Below are 19,256 nucleotides of genomic sequence, written 5' to 3' on the forward strand. Positions count from 1 at the left end.
TGTTGACCATCAAGCCCTACTGTATCTTGTGAACAAGCCTTGCGCTACGGGGCGCATAGCTAGATGGTTACTCCTTTTACTGGAGTTTGACTTCCTTGTGGTTGTATGCAAAGGAAAGCAGCACTACATGGCTGACCACATGTCCCGTATACCCACAGGAGAAGCCGCTGGGCAAGGCGTGCCTGACAATTTGTCGGACGCCCATCTCTTTAACTTGTCTAGTGAGAGAGAATTATTTAAAGCTGATCTGACACCGTATTGGGCCGATGACATAGTGCAAGTACTAGAAAATGGATTACTAGAGCGACCCATTGAGAAGGCCAGGCTGAAAAGACTTATCTTGAAAATCCAGCCATACCAACTGATAGCTAGCCAACTCTACAGGTTGGGACAAGACGGTTTATTGCGCAGATGCATATGTGAGCATGAGATGCATGAAGCATTGAACGAAGCACATGGCGGAATCGCTGGAGGACACTTTAGCGAGGACACACCAGCCCGAAAGGTGCTACAATCCCAGCTATGGTGGCCCACCCTATTCCACGATGCAGCTAAATTTGTAAAGCACTGTGATGAGTGCCAAAGGACCAAAGTGCCTGTGCGAAAGGACAAGATGGAGTTGACCCCTGTCATAGCCCGACCACCCTTCGAAAAATGGGGCATCAATTTTATTGGACCTATCAGTCCTGCAGCACAATATTCCCAAGCTCGATACATCATAGTGGTGACCGAATATCTAACGAAATGGGCAGAGGCACGAGCCAGGAGGAAGAACGATGCTAGGACCACCGCAAAGTACTTGTGGGAGCAGGTCATTTCACGGTTTGACTGTCCAATCGAACTTGTAAGCGACCAAGGCACACACTTCATTAATGAAGTGATTGCCCACTTGCTCTCTACCTTCCTGATAATTCATCGGAAGTCCTCTCCCTATTACCCTCAAGCTAATGGCCAAGCCGAATCCACGAATAAAATCCTAGTCAATGTGCTTACAAAAGTTGTGTCTACTTCAAGAAGTGACTGGGACAACAAGCTAATGGCAGTCTTGTAGGCCTATCTCACAGCTTATAAAACGGCTGTAGGACAGACGCCCTTCAGGCTGAGGTACGGAACTGAAGCCATTTTACCCTTAGAATTCTTCATCCCTAGCTTGAGGCTAGCAGTCCAAGAACGTTGGGAGGGAAGAGAGGCTTGGACCAACTGCTTGGTGGAACTCGAGAGCTTAACGGAGACCCGACTCCTCGCCACTCACTCTCTGATTTGTGAAAAGGCTCGACGAAAGATGTGGTTTGACAAGCATGTCAAGCAGCGAGACTTCGAACAAGGGGACCTTGTTCTGCTGTACTCGGTAAAAGGACATAAATAGAAGATGAAGTTTCAAGGGCTAGGGCCTTTCAGAGTCCGCATGATCGGTAGGACTGGGAATGTCGAGTTGGAGACACTTGACGGTGAAGGAATAGGCTTTTTTAACGGCAGCCGCATTAAGAAGTACTATCCTCCTTCACATCCATTACATGAGCCACCCATGCTAGAACCCCCACTGAACGTCCGCATGGCTACTGTAACTGACCTTACAGATTAGGACGAAGAAGCAGTGGCACCGGCATACCTGCAGATCAAAGTCGCAGCAGGAGCGGTGTATTCTTTCGAAGCCTTGATTGATGAAGGTCCTGACTACAACATCTTGACGCACGACCATTGGACATGCATTGGTCAACCGAAACTATAGCCCACTAACACTAAACTCACCCCGTTTGGGGGTACCGCTTATCCACTCCTAGGGAAGTGCAAGGTGGTCGTTTCCATTGAGTCTGAAAGTTTACCAGCCTTCTTCCATGTGTTACCTGACACTAAAGGAGCTGGTAATGTGTCACTATTGGGTCGCACTTTCAAGAAGCAAACAAACTGTAATGTGGATTAAAACCTAAACCACATACATCTTGCTATCGACAATGTGCGCATAGTGACGACCTTCAGCAAGGGCTGTCTTAATTTCCCCACCTTTATGAAGCCACCGGTAGAAACCCGTACGACCACGCTTCAGCCCGAGTCTGAACAGACGGAAACTATGGCCTCGTGCCGGGCTCTTGACCCCAGGCCCAAACCCACCAAGAGCGCTCACAAGGCCAAAGAGTCCAAGTTTCTATGGGTGCCAAAACGGCAAAAACCACATCCAGGTAGACCACCCAAGTATGATCCTAAACATCAAAATTATCAACCGTCCTGACCTAAGAGGCAGTCTAGGCGCTATCGTCGTAGACACACAACCACGCCGCGTTGGATTCCCAAAGATCTCTTGTGGACACAAGGATATTACGAGGGCAATCCCTGGATTTGGGTGCCTAAAAATGGCCGGCTAAGAAGCTCATCTACAAACAATCTCACCCTAATGAGAGAGGCTTGTACAAGTGGCACCCAGAACATAGTCAGCAGGCCATGGCCCGCTGTGGCTCGCAAGTCTCAGCTCATCTATCGACCAAAGCAAATGCCGCAGGCCTTAAACCTACCTGATCCAGAGAACTTAAAAACCACTATGACTGCCCACTCAGAACCTAGCACAACCCCCATGCCTCCGGAACTTCCTATAGCACCTCAACGTGCTTCAGATTGCAAGGCCCAACCCGTGACACCGATGACGGAGTCACAACTATCCAGTCTAGTTGCACCACCCCCACCAGCGGGTCTTAAACCTTCATACATGATATGACCTTTCCTCTCCTTGGCTAAGGACCTTGCCGCAACTTCTGGGGATGACTTAATAACCTGCATTAAAATGTTAGACGAAACTTTCACTACATTTGCTAGAAGCTACGAGAGGCTAGACCTAGGCCTTCTTGACAAAACGCTTGCTTCGGATGTTCGTGCATTACCATGCACTTGGGAGGAATACGAACTTATGACCACTAAAGTCCCCAAAATTGCTGTCGAACTGATAGCAAACAACGAAATCTCGAAGGATCAAGCTGCCCTCAGAAGACTTATCACTTCGTATCGTAAGCCTCCTTGTTTTGCTCCTGAACAGGAGTTGCACGAGCTCACGCAAATGGCAAGCTCACCTTCCACATTCTTGCAGCAGTGGTTTACGCTAAGGATCCAATGGGAGAAAAAAGGTTGTCGAATAATGACCAATGCTGAGCAATGCAGGGCAATTAAAACTATCGAATATGACCCCACTTATGTGGCACCTATCTCATTTAGGGTCTTAGCCATCACCCGTAATCAGCATTTGGATGACCATGTGCTCGCCCACCCCTACATTGACCAATTCCTCACCGAAGAGGAATTACATGTTGCCAGTCACCTCAATACTGGAGATCTCTTCCACGATGTTTTGACCTACATTTCCCAAGTCTCCATCCAACCATCTACTCTTGATTGTCATGCCCAACTCGAATACAATCCAAGCTTCTATGATTGGCTATTGGCTAGGTAAGTCAACCCATGCGAAACAGCGCTTACCTCATCCTTCCTGTGCTAATCCTAGGAAGGATTCCTTGAAAGATCCCCGATGAAGGGGGGAGCAATGTGAGTAAGAGCAGAGCAAAAATGAAAAGTTATGCTATCTAGCTAGCAGATTGTTATAATTAAGTAAGTTTCTATGGAATAATACTGCAAAGTAAAACAATAGCAATAGACAAGCCTCTAAGCAAGTGTACCCATTTTGGGCACATATATTTTTCTCTCAAACTGAGTTTGGATTAGAAATAAGCCGATTGTTAGGCATTAATGTTGGCATGATGTGTTGACATGTCACCACCATGGCAGGACAAGACAAAGGGGGCAAACTCCCATTCTCTGAAGAAGAGATGACCAAATTCAGCATCAACATTGAGACGCGAGGATTCAGTCAGTTCACTTTCAAGCACACACTGAATCTGGACGAGGCCATCCTGGAGGAACCCACGATCAAAGACTTGGTGGACAGATGCCACCTCCACAAGTACGTGGAAAAGGTGGGGCAGGCTGTGGATTACAACATGTGTGCGGATTTCCTGAGGAACTTCGACAAGAGCAGGAACTGTGGCACTGTCACAGTAAGGACAGGGGAGCAAGAAAGAAGAATCAAAGTGCCCCTCAATCCAACAATCATAGAAAAGGCCCTGGGGCTTGTGCCCAAGAAAGAGAGACGGCCGAGACGAGATGTTTACACCATGCTGGGGGTCAAGAAAGAAGCGGTGCACACCATGGATGGAATCAGCTTGGCTGATATCCCAGACCCAGCAGTGAAATCACAAGCGAAGATGATCCATACCCTCTTCTTGGGCCAACAGTACAATGCGTTGATGAATAGGATCGGGGTCCCACTGTTGGAAAGCATAGCAGCAGGAATCCCTGAAGAGATAGACTGGAATGGATTCGTACAGAAAACCATTCAAAGTTCAGCTGCCCTCCTCACTCCTGTGGAAGCACCAGTAGGAGGAGAATCCCCTGCCTCAACCGCGCGCTCCGCAAGGAAGAAACCTGCATCAAAGGCAGCTACAATCAGATATGGGGGTATCCTGACAGCCATCATAGACGAAGCAATAAAGGATGAGGGTGTCATGGATGAGAAAGCCGCGCATCAAAGCTCACCTCACCACGAAGGAGGGGAATCAAGCGAAAGAACAATAAGTGACAAGGGAGAGTAGGAGGTGCCGCCTCCATGAGCGAGCAAACCCGAAGAACAAAGCAAAAGTGATAGGAGACAGAAGGAGAAGAAAGAGAAATTAAATAAGGAAGAACGGGCTGACATCAAAGGGCTAAAAGAGATCTCGAAGGGCTGAGGAAGAAAGGAGGAGGAAAGAGGAGGAGGAGCTTGCCAGGATAAGAGAGGAGTCGAAGAAGACAGAAGAGGATAGGAAACGAAGGGTGAGAGAAGAAGCCGAAGAGCAGCAACTAAAGGAACTGGCCGAACTGGCGGAAGCTACACGAAGTTCGGTGGAAGAGACCCATGGGGACGGAGAACTCGAACACGTAAGCCCTAGCCATAAAGCCAAAGCCAGTGCAAGTGTGGAAGCAGCTCCAGTGGTCGTAGGCAAGGGCAAGTCCCTCCTACATCCACTTCCTCCCTCCTTTGTACTGACAACGGCTGAAACTACGACTGCAACCACTGCACAACCCACGCCTCCCCTAGACACAGCACAGCTCATGACCATGGTGCAGATGCTAGTGAGCAAGGTGGCCGAAATCGTGCCTGAAACTAGATTGAAAAGGCCCACCGTCGCAGATGCAGAGTCACTGCAAGACCCTAAACGACAAAGGCTGGAGACATCGACCACCATGCCCAATACTCCCATGCCTGCCGACACTGACTATGACGCATATGTGGCCGAGCTGCTGACACAACTGGACAAGGCAAAAGAAGAGAAGAAGGTGGCCCTGCTGGAACTAGAGAAAGAAAAGGAGACGTCAGCGGCCCTTAGGCTAGAGGTATCAAGGCAGAAAGCTGACAGACGGAGAGAAATAAAGGCCCTATAGGACCAGCTACTAGCAGAAAAAATGAAGGAAGCCCAAAACAATGAAAGCTGCCTTGGACAAAGGCTGGAGGACGAGGAGCAGAGCATGGTGGCAGAACAAAGGAACCTAAAGCTACTGATGCAGCAATACAGTGATCTACAGCAAAGGGTCGCCCAAGTGGAAATGCTCTACCAGGGGGTTCAGGAAGGCGAAGCCACTGTTCCACAAGAACATGCCACGGAGCCCCAGTCGTGGCAGGAGCTAGAAGAACAGAACAGGTTAATAAGGGAAATCGAATTCCTAAAGAATGAAGGGCCAGGAATCTCAGCAGTTGAAGCAAAACGGCTATAGGATGAAGTGCAAAGATTGCAAGATGCGCTGGAGACCTCCCAAGAAGACGTGGAAGCCCTCATGGCCATGACCTTCAACCAAAAAAGGCTATTCCTCGCTAAATCCAAAGCCAAGAGCAGCTGGTGCAGGAAAAATCAAAAATTCTGGCCGAGGCGCACCACAGACTCAGCATTGTCAATCAAGCAAGAGGGATTGCTGAAGAACAGCTAGCTCAGAAATTAAGAGAAAGAAACCAGTTATAGTTTTTATCAAATGAGCAGCAACAGGTAGTAACCACCCTGGCGAGCCAGCTGGAGGAACAAAGGAAAAGGATGGAGGAGAGAGCCATGGAGTGGGAAAGAAAAAACTTTGACAGGGTAAGGGACTTAACCGAACGCCTGGCGATGGCAGAATGCGAAAGAATGCTGGCCGAGGCTAGGGTTGAGGCTACAGAAATAACCACTAAGACCCAGTGACAGGCCTTCCTCAATACAGTGCTCCACGTGATGCAAGCTGAGGGCGATGATACAGTGGAAAATGTAAAAAGAAAGTTGGAGCTAACCACCCGGGCTCTAAGATACGGTCTTCAAGAGCGGGAGCTTCCAACAAGTACAGGAATAACTAAAGAGCAACAATTCTACTACCTGCGCTATACAGGCCTTTCCACTGCTGAGCTCAAGGAGTTAGGTTTTCAGGAGCAGGAGCAGCCATCGCCACCACCACCAGTTATTCCTCCTGTGGTTGAGCGAAATGTCGAAGAGGGTCCGGATTTCGAGCAAGATGATGACGATGAACCACAAAGGATGCCGAGTCCGCCTCAACCCGAGATCCCACAGGAGGAACCTGCAGATGCCGATCTACCTGAACACATAGTTGCAGCAAGGAGAAGGAGACAAGAGTTAGCTGAGGAGGCCCAATGCCGAGCATGCACACTTCCATGACAACTCCCTGAGGAGCCCATGCCACTGAGGAATGATACACATCCTGTAGACTGGCCCCAGGAGTTGGTCATCTGGCGCCAGCGAGAGCTACATAAGAGGCCGTTCGAGCTTTCATTTGCTTTTCCACGCTCTCTGGACTGGGCCCTGCCTCTAGGAGTCGTAGCCAAGATCAAAGATCTGGCTAACGAACTTGCAAACAGATGGATGGAAGAAAAAAGCATGACAATGACTAGGTGAAGACAAGAGCCCCAAGAGTACTGGGAAGACAAGGTCAGTCTGGTTCCCAAAACTGTCCAAGGCTATGAGGCACAGTCGAAATGGCGAAGGAGGATTTGGGACACCAATTTTGATGCCTGGACCGCATTTTGTAGTTCACTCCCCGAAGAGCGTAACGATCCCATCTACATGCCCTACCCCCGTAGGCATGGAGTGGACTACGATAGAGATTTACATGGGGATTATGACTTCCCGAGAATCTATAATGTAAATGCTAGAAGCCCTGAGGAGTGCTTAGCATTTAGGGTAGAAGATATACTTCCCTCCATAAATCGTTTTCTTGTAGACTTCTCTTCCTGCCCCGATCCAGCATTCTTGACCACTTGTAATTACCTCTGCCTTATCAAATTCCTGCTACTCCAAAAACCTGCAGCAGAGGAAGCCCATCTCCTCCCACTCTTTTTTGATATTAACTTAGGAATAGATAGTAGAGCCATGACTAGGTTGATGATGCGGGCTACTCTCCTCCCTGCCTTTTGCCTAGAGCTCTTAGAAAATATGAGTGACACCCGCTTTGCAAGGTGTAATCACCCCTTCTTGTCCACCACTCCTCTGAGAGCTAAAGCCGGTATTAAAGAAATACCTACAAAGTCGCGCATTTTTATCACAATGCCTGCGACCGCCCCGTGACTAAATAGGTGCCACATACCTTGCCCAATGTACTCTCTCCCATTCTCAAAAAAAAAAAAAACATGTGCTTGCAGTCTTCCTTCACTATTATTGTGCACCACACTCACTGCATCTAGAGTCCTCTGTAGCCCCTCCCCCACTTCACACTTAGGGCACATCAAGGGCAGGACTTTCAGACCTGTCACCCTAAGTTTTGCACCGCACCTCCAACGCTGCACGAGCTAGGTCCTCAAGTGTGGGACATTACCAAGGGCTTGCCCAAGGTTAGACCCATCTCCCAGTTCCACTGGCACGAGCACCATGCACTACACAGTGAGACAGACACACTCCCTAGGAAGTGCACCACTTTTCTTGCAGGATATGTTCGAGTTTCAAGAGCTAGCTGCTTGGTTGAAGGAAATCATTTATTGCATCCTCCAATGACAAGGAATTTTTCCATGAGTTGGACATGACCCCATTACTGCAACTTCAGGAGCTTCACTGCGAAGGTTTAAATGGCTCAACAGATTTCATGTTGCCAATCATCCGCCTACTGATGGCTGCCATGACTGAATCAAATCAAGCAGAAGGAAAACCCAATGATGGATCTGCCATTGGCATAGATCTTGGAACCTCATTTCCCAATGATCCATGCCCAACGCCTCAAGATCTACTGATCGCTTATTGACTCCACAAGCCTGAAGACCTTCAACTCAAAACTGAAGACCCTCTACTCAAAGACAAGGATTTTCAGCCAAGGCCACGGCTTTTCAAGGCAAACAGTGTTCGAGGGGTTTCTCCAGAATAAATCCCTCCAATACCATCCTCCTAAGGGACTGCTTATTGGTTCAAGTGTTTCAGATACTCAAAAGACGACCGGCTACATAAGGGACACCATAACAGTGTGAAGGATGCCGAGTATCTTCATGAAGCCCAAAGCACGCCGGAATCTCTCCTAGTCATCGTCATCAAACTCCATCACCTCTCATTCACAAGTATTAGTATCATCTACCCACCAGTTCCACCTAGCAATAGCATCATCTATCCCACTACTTCCCACCACAGTGCCATGGGACTGGCACTTGGCTAGGAGGGGGGTAATGTTTACCGCAGCACAGAGGAGCGGGAAATGAAAAAAGAGAAAAAAAGGAAAAGGCGCCTTAATTGGCAACTAGACCTGGGAAAAAATTAAATGCATGGGCACGATCCTCAAGAAGTCTTGGAGTCGCCCAAGGAGAGTAAAAGAATAAAGAGCACACCATTAAGTGCGAAAACACTTCCAAAACCTTGTAAAAGAGCACCAGACTTACTCCTGTGCAAATTGTATGCATTAATTGGGGATAGGATAGACTAGAACGGTGGGAAATGAGAAAATGGGCCTAGGCTAATGGCCGGCCATGTAAAAAAAGGGGATGACCGCCCATGAAAAATAGGGCATGTATATAAAGTTGAAAAGTGAATGGGAAGCTCATTCTTGTGTGTGGCCAAAGCTTCTTCTTCTTCTTCTCTTGTTTCTTGCCTTCTTGCTTGTGCTTGAGAAAGGGATTGAGAGAGTGTGAGGGAGTGAGGGAGTGATTGTGTGAGAGTGAGGGATCTTGGAGAAGAAGCTCTCCATCTTCTCTCTTCATCTTCTCCTCCTCTCTTCTCTTCTCTTGTATCGCACGTGGCTATGGAGGATAAAGCTCATGGGAGAGGGATTGAGGTTGCTTGAGCTTGCCTCAAGGATCGTGGAGCTACCGATGTGCAAGAAAGAGGAGGGTACTCGATCGAGCATCAAGGTCGGCTCACTACACCCGTAAGGTAGACATTGCGCGTCGGCTATGTGAGAGGTAGCCATGGCCGCTCGGTTCGAAACACTTGAGCAATAAGTGGTCCGTAGGTCTCGGGGTAGAGCTTGAAGCTCCCCTCCAAGGTTCCTGTTATGTGATATTCTTGGCTGTGTCCTCAGAAGACGAGTCCTCAAGCCAAGAAGTAACTCATCCTGAAACCAAACCCGAAACTACTCTAATACCCTTTCTGCTCCCTAAGGAGTGCACTAAGTCTCTGCCAAAAGAGGACATCAATTCTAGTGAATTATCAAAAGAGAAGACCACTCCCTTGAAGGAGTTGAGTCTCTACCCAAAAGCATTCCGTGGGACATTCGGCCACAAAGTGGAAGGAGAAAAGCAACTAACGTTCATGGATGCAGAAGGTATTGAATGTCACCTAAAGGTGGGTATCAATCTTTCAGAAGAATGGAAAGCTACGAATATATGTGGACTTCTGAAAGTTGAACTCCAAGACAAAGAAGGATCATTTTCCTATCCCTTTCACGAACTAATTGTTGGACACAGTGGCATGCCATGAGCTTTATTCCCTCTTGGATGGATTCAATGGACATAATCAAGTCCAAAATGCAGAAGAAGATCAATCCAAAACAACCTTCACAATCGAATGGGAAACCTATGCTTACAAAGTGATGCCATTTGGGCTCTGTAATGCCCCTACTACCTTCCAATGAGTGATAATGGCTGCATTCCAAAACCATCTACATAATTTCATTGAGGTGTACCTAGATGACTTCGGTGTCTATAGCCTAATCCGTGAGCCTTGGGGACACTTAAGAGTAGTGCTTTAATAAATATCGAGAGTATGGGATCTCTCTCAACCCTGACAAATGTGTCTTTAGTATCTTGTCAAGAGTTCTTCTAGGCCACATTGTCTCTACATGAGGGATAGTGATAGATCCTACAAAGATTGAGAAGATTGCAACTTTAACAGCACCAATCAACCTCAAACAATTAAGGGGATTTCTTGGCCATGTGGGCTATTACAGAAGGTTTATTGCACACTTTGCAAAAAAGGCAGACCCCCTACATAAAGTCCTCAAAAAATATGTAGAGTTTACATGGACCATTGATTGTGTTGAGGTATTCAACACCCTGAAACAGCGCCTGATTAAGGCACCCATCTTGCAGCCTCCTGATTGGATTAAGGAGTTCCATGTGCACACTGATGCATCAGTTGAAGGCCTAGGTGTAGTCTTTGTCAAGATTGTGGGAGAGAAGGAAGGAGTCTCACTTGTAGCTTTCTTGCTTGCACAATGGGGGAAAACACACAAAGGTGGAGGCTGAAAATAGTTTTCCTCTTCTTAGTTGTGTAAGCCAAAAGAACTCAAGTACATAAAAATAGAAGAACCCTATATATGGGTCTCAAACCAAACTCAACTAACTAAGGTGGCATACTAACTGAGCCACGAACTAGAGTAGATAAGGATAGCTGTCATCTAGCTATTATTCATGGGCGATGTACCAACCGCATCTGCAACTGACAAGTCGGTAACATAAATGCACAATGATCACCCTGGCATATCACGAGTGGAGCTCGATATCTCAACACTCCCCCTCGAGCTCAATCCCAATTCTTGCACACCAAGCAGGTCTTTGAACTTGCCCAGCTTCTCTGCGCCCAATGCCTTCATAAATATGTCAGCTACTTGATCCTCTGTGCTGACATAAACTAGATCAATAAGACCTAGTAAAACCCTCTCCCGCATATAGTGATAATGCACCTCAATGTGCTTTGTTCTAGCATGATAGACTGGGTTATTTACCAAGTGTATACTACTCATGTTGTCACAATAAATGACAACTGGCCCATTTGTAGGCTGATGCATATCATAAAGTAGCTTATGCAACCAAGCTACCTCACATGTAGCCATTGTTGCGCCCCTGTACTCAACCTCTGTGCTCGACAAGGCAACTGTAGGCTGTTTCTTGCTACTCCAAGTGACTGTAGCACTCCCAAAAGAGAACACATATCCACTGGTAGATCGTCTATCAGAATTACTACCAGCCCAATCAGCATCAGTGTATCCATGCAACTGTATCTGAATCCCAGTCTCATAAAATAGTCCATACTACAATGTGGACTTCACATACCTGAGTATGCGTCTAGCCGCATCCAAATGCGGTTTCCTTGGAGCCTGCATAAACTGACTTACCAATCCAACATCATAGCTCAAATTTGGCCTGGTAATAGTCATATAAATCAAACTTCCTACTATGCATCTGTACATAGTAGGGTCTTCGAGAAGCTCACCTACGTCTGTGCTCAACTTCACATTCTGCTCCAAAGGAACTGAAATAGGCTTACAGCCTATCATCCCATATTTGGACAGCATGTCCAATCCATATTGCCTCTGCAAGAGTCGTATCCCACTTGGTGATCTAATCACCTCAATGCCCAAGAAATAACGTAGCTCTCCCAAATCCTTCATCTCAAACTTTTGCTTCAATAGCATTTTCACATGAAGGATATCTTCATCACTATCACCTGTGATAATCAAATCATCAACATAAATGACAAGCATCATAATACCTTTCTCTGTTTTTCTCACATAAAGTGAGAAATCTGCCTTGGAAATCTGAAAGCCAATAGTGACAAGATATTGTCCTATCTTGTCAGACCATGCTCTAGGTGCTTGCTTCAAGCCATACAAGGCTTTCTTCAACCTGCAAACAAACTCAGGATGAACATCATGCACATAACCTGGTGGCTACTCCATATAGATCTCTTCTTGCAAATCACCATGCAAGAAGGTATTCTTTACATCCATCTGATGTAAAGACCATCCCTTTGATGCAGCCATAGCAATGACTGCTCTTACGGTTGCCATCCTTGCAACCGGATTGAATGTTTCTTCATAATCAATGCCGTATGTTTGTGCATACCCCTTGACTACTAATCTTGCCTTGTATCTATTCACAGAACCATCTGCATTATGTTTCACCTTATAAACCCACTTACAACCAATTGCATTCTTATTTTTAGGCAAAGGTACCAATTCCCATGTAGCATTTGATTCCAAGGCATCCATTTCTTCATCCATGGCTTTCTCCCATTTTTCTTTTCCCATGGCTTGCTCAAAAGAAGTGGGTTCTGGTTCCTGTATCACTTTGACCATATAGGCATAGTGAATGGCTATAAATCCATCATATTTCAGCCTATCCATAGGATACCTAGCTCTGGTAGACCCGCGTAAAGTAGGTTCACTCCCAGGTGCTCTCAAAACATCCCTGGTCTTCCTTACTCCATGTGTAACAATAGAAGGAATACCCAACTCATCATCAATGCTCTATTCTGAGCCACTAGATTTGCCATCCACATAAGAGTGACCTACATTCACATCAAACATGGGCTGATCTACCTTCTCTTTTCCTTTTCGTGATACCTGCATACCACTATCTGCATTGCTTTGAGAAGATTCTCCTGATCTCAATCTGCCTGTCCATGGCGAAGAATGTGAACCACTGCTAGAGGACGCTCCAGGTCCACTAATATCTTGTGACTGCTGCTGTGAATTCTGTGCAGCATTACCATTTTGTGCATCTACATTATCAATCACATTTACTGGTTTATACCAGCTACTCATCTCATCAAAAACAACATCTCTACTCACTGTAAACTTACGAGTAGAAGGGTTATAGCATCTATACCCTTTTTGCTGCAGAGAGTAACCAATAAAGATGCACTTCTTAGCTTTTGGATCCAACTTGGATCTCAACTCATCTGGCACATGAACATAGGCAATGCAACCAAAAATTTTCAAATGAGAAATATCTGGTTTCCTATCAGTATACCTCTCCTCTGGAGTCATGCCATGTATTGCTGCAGTGGGAGTCCTGTTCATTATGTAGAATGCTGTAGCAACTGCCTCAGCCCAGTAAAAATCTGGCAGGTCTTTTTCATTGAGCATGGCACAAGATACCTCTCCAATATGCCTGTTTTTCTTTTTGCAATTCCATTTTGCTGTGGAGTATGACTACATGAATATTGCTGCTTTATGCCATGCTCCTGCAAGAACCTTGCAAACTCATTTGAGAGGTACTCTCCCCCTCCATCTGACCTTAGGCATTTTATTTGCAGGCATGTTTCTTTTTCAACCATAGCTTTAAGAGTTTTGAAATGCCCAAAAACTTCACTTTTCTTTTTCATAAAATACACCCAAACTTTTCTGCTATAGTCATCAATAAAAGTGACAAAATAATGATAGCCTCCAATAGATGCAGCTTTAGTAGTCCACACATCAGAGTGGATTAATTCCAATGGCTTCTTACTCTCTTGAACATGTCTAGGAAATAGTTTCCTTGCCTGTTTTCCAAATTGATAGGCTTCACATACCTTATGCATTTCTACAACCTTGAATTTAGGCAATACTGCAACAATATTTTGGGCTTGCATTGATTTAAGTCGCTGTACATTAACATGACCAATGCGTTTATGCCAGATGTCAATATCTGCAACTATACCGGTCTCATGTGCAAACATTGTTGCGCTCAATTCAGGCATGTCTGCATCTAACGTAAACATTCTGCCCTTCTTCTTTCCTTTTGCTATCAAGCGACCTTTATTTTTCATATCCTCAACAAAGCATCCATGAGAATTAAATCTGACCTGCAAGCCCTGCTCAACCATTTGATCAACAGAAACTAGGTTCTTGGTGATATTCGGGACATGAAATACATCCGACAGGTATTTCTTTTTCCCATTCTGCATAAACAAAGGAATATTTCCAATCTGCATAATAGGATGTGCAGTATCATCACCAGTCTCCACAAATCCTAGTTTTTCCATTTTCCTTGCATCCTGCATCCATTCTGCATGACTTGTCATGTGGTTTGATGCACCTGAGTCAACATACCACACATCGTTGCTTTCTTCTGCACTTGTCACAGAATTGGTCATGTGCTGCACCATAAACAAATGCTCATTTCTGTCATCACCCTGTCTACTAGAAGATGCATAATTCCCTTGTTGCAAATTTCCATTCATGATGTCATTTTGCTTTTTATAGCAGTCTTTAGCCATATGATCCATTTTATCACAGTAGTAGCATTCAACGTTGCTGTTTGCATTTTGGCCTCTTTGCCATCCACCACGACCTCTTTGGCTCCCCCTGCCTCTAGAGCTACCACGTCCTCCTCCAAAGGACTGGTTTTCTTGAGTTTGCTGCATATTCTGATTTCTACCACGGCCTCCAGATCGGCCTCCTCTACCTCTGCCTCTACCTCTTCCAGCATTTGAGTAGAAGACAGCTTCTTTTGAAGTTCCTCCTGAAGAAGACGCACCACCATTTCTTTGCTCCTCAGAAATTAGAAGAGCAATCAACTCCTCAAAATCAGAAAATCTTTCACGGATGGAAATGGATGTTCGGAATTGTGCATAATCCTTTTCTAGACCATTCAAGGTCACAGAAACTAAATCATCATCTTCCACTGGCGACCCAATGGAAGCAAGTGCATCTGCAATCTTCTTCACCTTCATGTGGTAGTCATTGATGCTCATACTTTCTCTTTGCACATTGTGCAACTCTTGCTTGAGCTGCATTTTTCTGGCTTGCGTATTTGTGCTATACATTTTTGACAAAGTATCCCATGCCTCCTTTGGCATACTTGCATCTTGAATATGCACAATCATAGAGTCTGAAATGCTGATAGACAGCCAGTATATAACTTTCCTGGCTCTCTCATGCCATGCTTTAAATGCCTACATTTGCTGTTGATTTGGAACATCAGGAAGAACTGGTTCTTCTTCATTTCCTGCAACGAATTCCCAATATCCTTTTCCCATAAGGAAATTCGTCATTCTAAACTTCCATGCTTGGAAGTTGTTCTTGTCAAGATTTTCAATGACAATCTGTGAAAGAGAATCAAACGCCATTACAGAACACTGCAAAAATTTCTATCTTCACTGCAAAAAACACAGCTTCAACCTCACAAGGGCAAATCTGCAAAACTGACGAAAGTGGTATTTGACCACACAGTCACTTCCTAGTGATGATTTTGCATCAACAGGCAACAAGGATGATTCTCTAACTCCCAATGTCTTTACGCACAGGCATACGATGCAATTTCTACAGTAACTTTTCAACGACCTGTAGAACAATGGTCGCACATCAAAAAACATGGCCTTTTCCTGAGTGCGTGCAGAAAACTTCCACCTCCAAAACAGGCACCGAAATGGCCTCGAATCAAAAAAATAGGGCAACCTAGGGCTAAAGCCTTGTCCAGCAGCATATAATGCCCTCTTGCTACACTGCGAAGGGCGTCTCAATCTGAAACAATACACTTGCACTTTCCGGCTGTGTACCTGCAGAGACTTGCTCCCAAAACAGAAAAATGAAAGCAACACTGGTCCTCTTACCAGAACACCGCAAACTTGGTTTGTTTTCTTGAGCTCCTTACCACGAACAAGGCTCTGATACCATGTCAAGATTGTGGGAGAGAAGGAAGGAGTCTGACTTGTAGCTTTCTTGCTTGCACAATGGGGGAATACACACAAAGGTGGAGGCTGAAAACAGTTTTCCTCTTCTTAGTTGTATAAGCCAAAAGAACTCAAGTACATAAAAATAGAAGAACCCTATATATGGGTCTCAAACCAAACTCAACTAACTAAGGTGGCATACTAACTGAGCCACGAACTAGAGTAGATAAGGATAGCTGTCATCTAGCTATTATTCATGGGGGGTGTACCAACCGCATCTGCAACTGACAAGTCGGTGATATAAATGCACAACGGTCACCCTGGCATATCACGAGTGGAGCTCGATATCTCAACAGTCTTATGCCAAAAGGCCCCCTCAAAGTTGGATCAACCTATCTATTATGCAAGCCGAAAAGTAACTGATAGAGAACAAAACTACACAGTAACGGAGCTTGAGTGCCTTAGCAATGGTGTTTGCCTCTTGGAGAAGTTTTGACACTACTGCTGTCGATACACTTCAAATTCTACATGGACTATGAAGCCCTGTCCTTCCTGATGAACAAGGTCGATGTGAAGGGAAGAATGATGAGATGGCTCCTTTTGTTGCAAGAGTTCGACTTTGAAGTGGTTACCAAACCCCAATGCTCTCATGTCCTAGCTTATCATATTTTACGGGTCCCTCAAAGTGATGACAAAGAGCAAGATGATCCAAACCTTCCTAATGCTTCCTTGTTTCTAGTTAAAATTGTTACCCCTTGGTACACAGATATAGCCAACCTCTTGGCAACCCAACACTATCCCCCTGGTATCTCGAGCCGTGAGAAGAAGAAGCTTCTTTTGGAATCAGCCCCCTACACCCTGTTAGGTGGTGCTCTATACAAGAAAGGCAAAGATGAGGTATTGCAAATATGTGTTGTAGGAGAAGAGATTGGAATCATGTTGAAAGCATGCCATGACAAGCCATGTAGCTAACATTTTGCAGGAGAAGCGGCATCTAGAAAGACCCTGCTCATAGGATATTGGTGGCTAACCCCTCCACAAGGTTGCCTATGACTATTGCAAATGTTATGATGCTTATCAATGAATGGGAAAGCCTGCCAAATCTAGCACCATGCCTGCAACCTATCCTTCCCCTAAAGCCATTCAAGAAGTGGGGAATCGACTTCATTGGGCCTATTGATCCGCCAACTAGATGGAAGCAGAATAAATACATCTTGGTATGTACAAACTACGTGACAAAGTGGTGTGATGCCAAAGCTCTGAAGCAGGATGATGGCAACAATGTGGCCCTATTCTTATACGAGAACATCATCACCCATTTTAGCAATCCCCTAGAGCTTGTAAGTGATCGAGGTACGTACTTTCTTAACAATATTATGGAAGGATTAACAGAGTTGTACAAGATACGCCATCGTAAATCCACACCCTATTACCTTAGAGCCAATGGCGCATCCTCTACTCGATCCTGACAAGAACGATTGTTGCAAATCGTCGTGATTGGGACAATCAACTTATAGAGGCTCTCTAGGCATATCGAACCTCCCATAAGGTTACTATAGGACCGACCCCTTTTCAGTTGGTGTATGGAACATAAGCCTTCTTTCCTGTTGAACTCAAGCTACCCTTTTTGCGCATAGTTATTAAAGAATGCTTGGGAGATGAGGAGTCTCTACAATGTCGTCTCTTGCACCTAGAATATTTAGATGAGACTCAGAGAATGGCTCTACAGTGCATGGAAGCCACACAAGCTCGCAGAATGGCCTATCATGACAGCTTCATCAAGTAGAATGAGTTCAAGGAAGGTGACTTAGTCCTAGCCTATGATTCGTGATTTGGCAAGTTTCCAAGCAAGCTTCAACAACATTGGATGGGCCCTTATAAGGTACTTGCCGTCAACCTTAATGGCTCTATCCAAGTCCAAACAGTTGACACTTCGGATGATCCCTTTTTGATTGGCTATCGCCTCAAGATGTATTACCCTCCTTGGGGATCTTGATAATCGGCATTGATAGCTTCCTTATTCCTTGTATGATGGTCGATACGACTTTATCTAACACTCCTAATAGCCCTCTTGATGATCTTGATGATGTGGCTTCGTTCTATTAGCCCCTTACAGCCACCTTTTTCCCCTCTTTGGCTTCCTTTCCATCTGATGTATTAGAGGTAGCGAGGATGGTTCTGATCCATGGCGTTCCTGTCATTCTTCTCTTAAAACATAATTTTTTTTAAAAAACATGAAAAAAAACATATATTGTTCATGGAAAAAGAAATAGAAAAAAATAAAACATTAAAAGCAAAACTACTATGGGAAAAAATGAAGCAATTCCTTGTTATAGCAAGCCTCGCTCCAAGAAAAGGTGGCAAACACCCTTAGGCGTGAAGCTGACTATGGAAAAGGTGGTAACACCCCGTAGTTCAAGATAACTGAATCACCAACAGACCTTTTCCAAAAGCAATTCAAAGCCACCTCCCTTGGTGCGCTACCTCTGCAACTTCATCAATTCGTCTTACCCCTCCAACAGACGATATCTTCTATAAACAATCGAAGTACTATACTTGTTGGCTACCTTCCTGGGTACTCCTCATCTTCAACACCTTGCTGTCACCAACAAATAAAGCCAATCTTCTTTAGCAAACCTAGAGTGATGTGAGTTTTCATCCTAATCAAATGGGGATGTGAGCATGGGTTGCCCTCTGTATTCATCAACATAGTGTGAGACAAAGGGTGGGATGAGTGACCAGTCCTTGCCCTTTATATCCAACAGAAAGGTGCGATGTATGAATGGAGTGTTACACACACAGGATGGGCCTCTCAATGCACAAAGCACAAAATTGTTCATGTGCACAGTACTATAAGGCTCCCTAGCCTTCCTTCTTGCACCGTATGTCAACACAGGGTGGGTTGCACTATTGCACCATCAATTATGCACAAGGCATACAACCTTTGCGCAAGTGGCCGTGAGGATTCAATCAATGGGATGTGAGGAACTCGGTTGCCCTCCTGTTATTATCAACAAAACGTGAGACAGAGGGGGGACTGAGTGTGATTGAATTCCCTTTCATCAACTGAGAGGTGAGGATCGAGGAACGTTCTGACACTTGGAGATAGGTATGTTTTCATTTTCCTATGCACACACGAGATAGGCCTCCTCTGACATCACTCTACACCTCAATCTCTTTGGCGCATTGCACTATCAGGCCCCTTGGCCTTCCTTCTTGCACCTATGCCAAATGGGTTGGGATGCACGGCTGCACCATCAACTGTGTATATTTGCATACTCTCTCTGAGCTATTCTCTTTGTCAATTCCTAAACCGGATGTGAGCTATGGGTTTTACTCATTATTCTTCGAGTAATGTGAGCCATGGGGTGAGTGACTGATCTATCATTTCAACTTGAGTGACTATCGAGATTGAGAGTT

The sequence above is a fragment of the Lygodium microphyllum genome, chromosome 10 (genome assembly GCF_053477565.2).
Source record: "Lygodium microphyllum isolate KBCC chromosome 10, Lygodium_microphyllum_v1.1.10, whole genome shotgun sequence".
Taxonomy (NCBI): domain Eukaryota; kingdom Viridiplantae; phylum Streptophyta; class Polypodiopsida; order Schizaeales; family Lygodiaceae; genus Lygodium; species Lygodium microphyllum.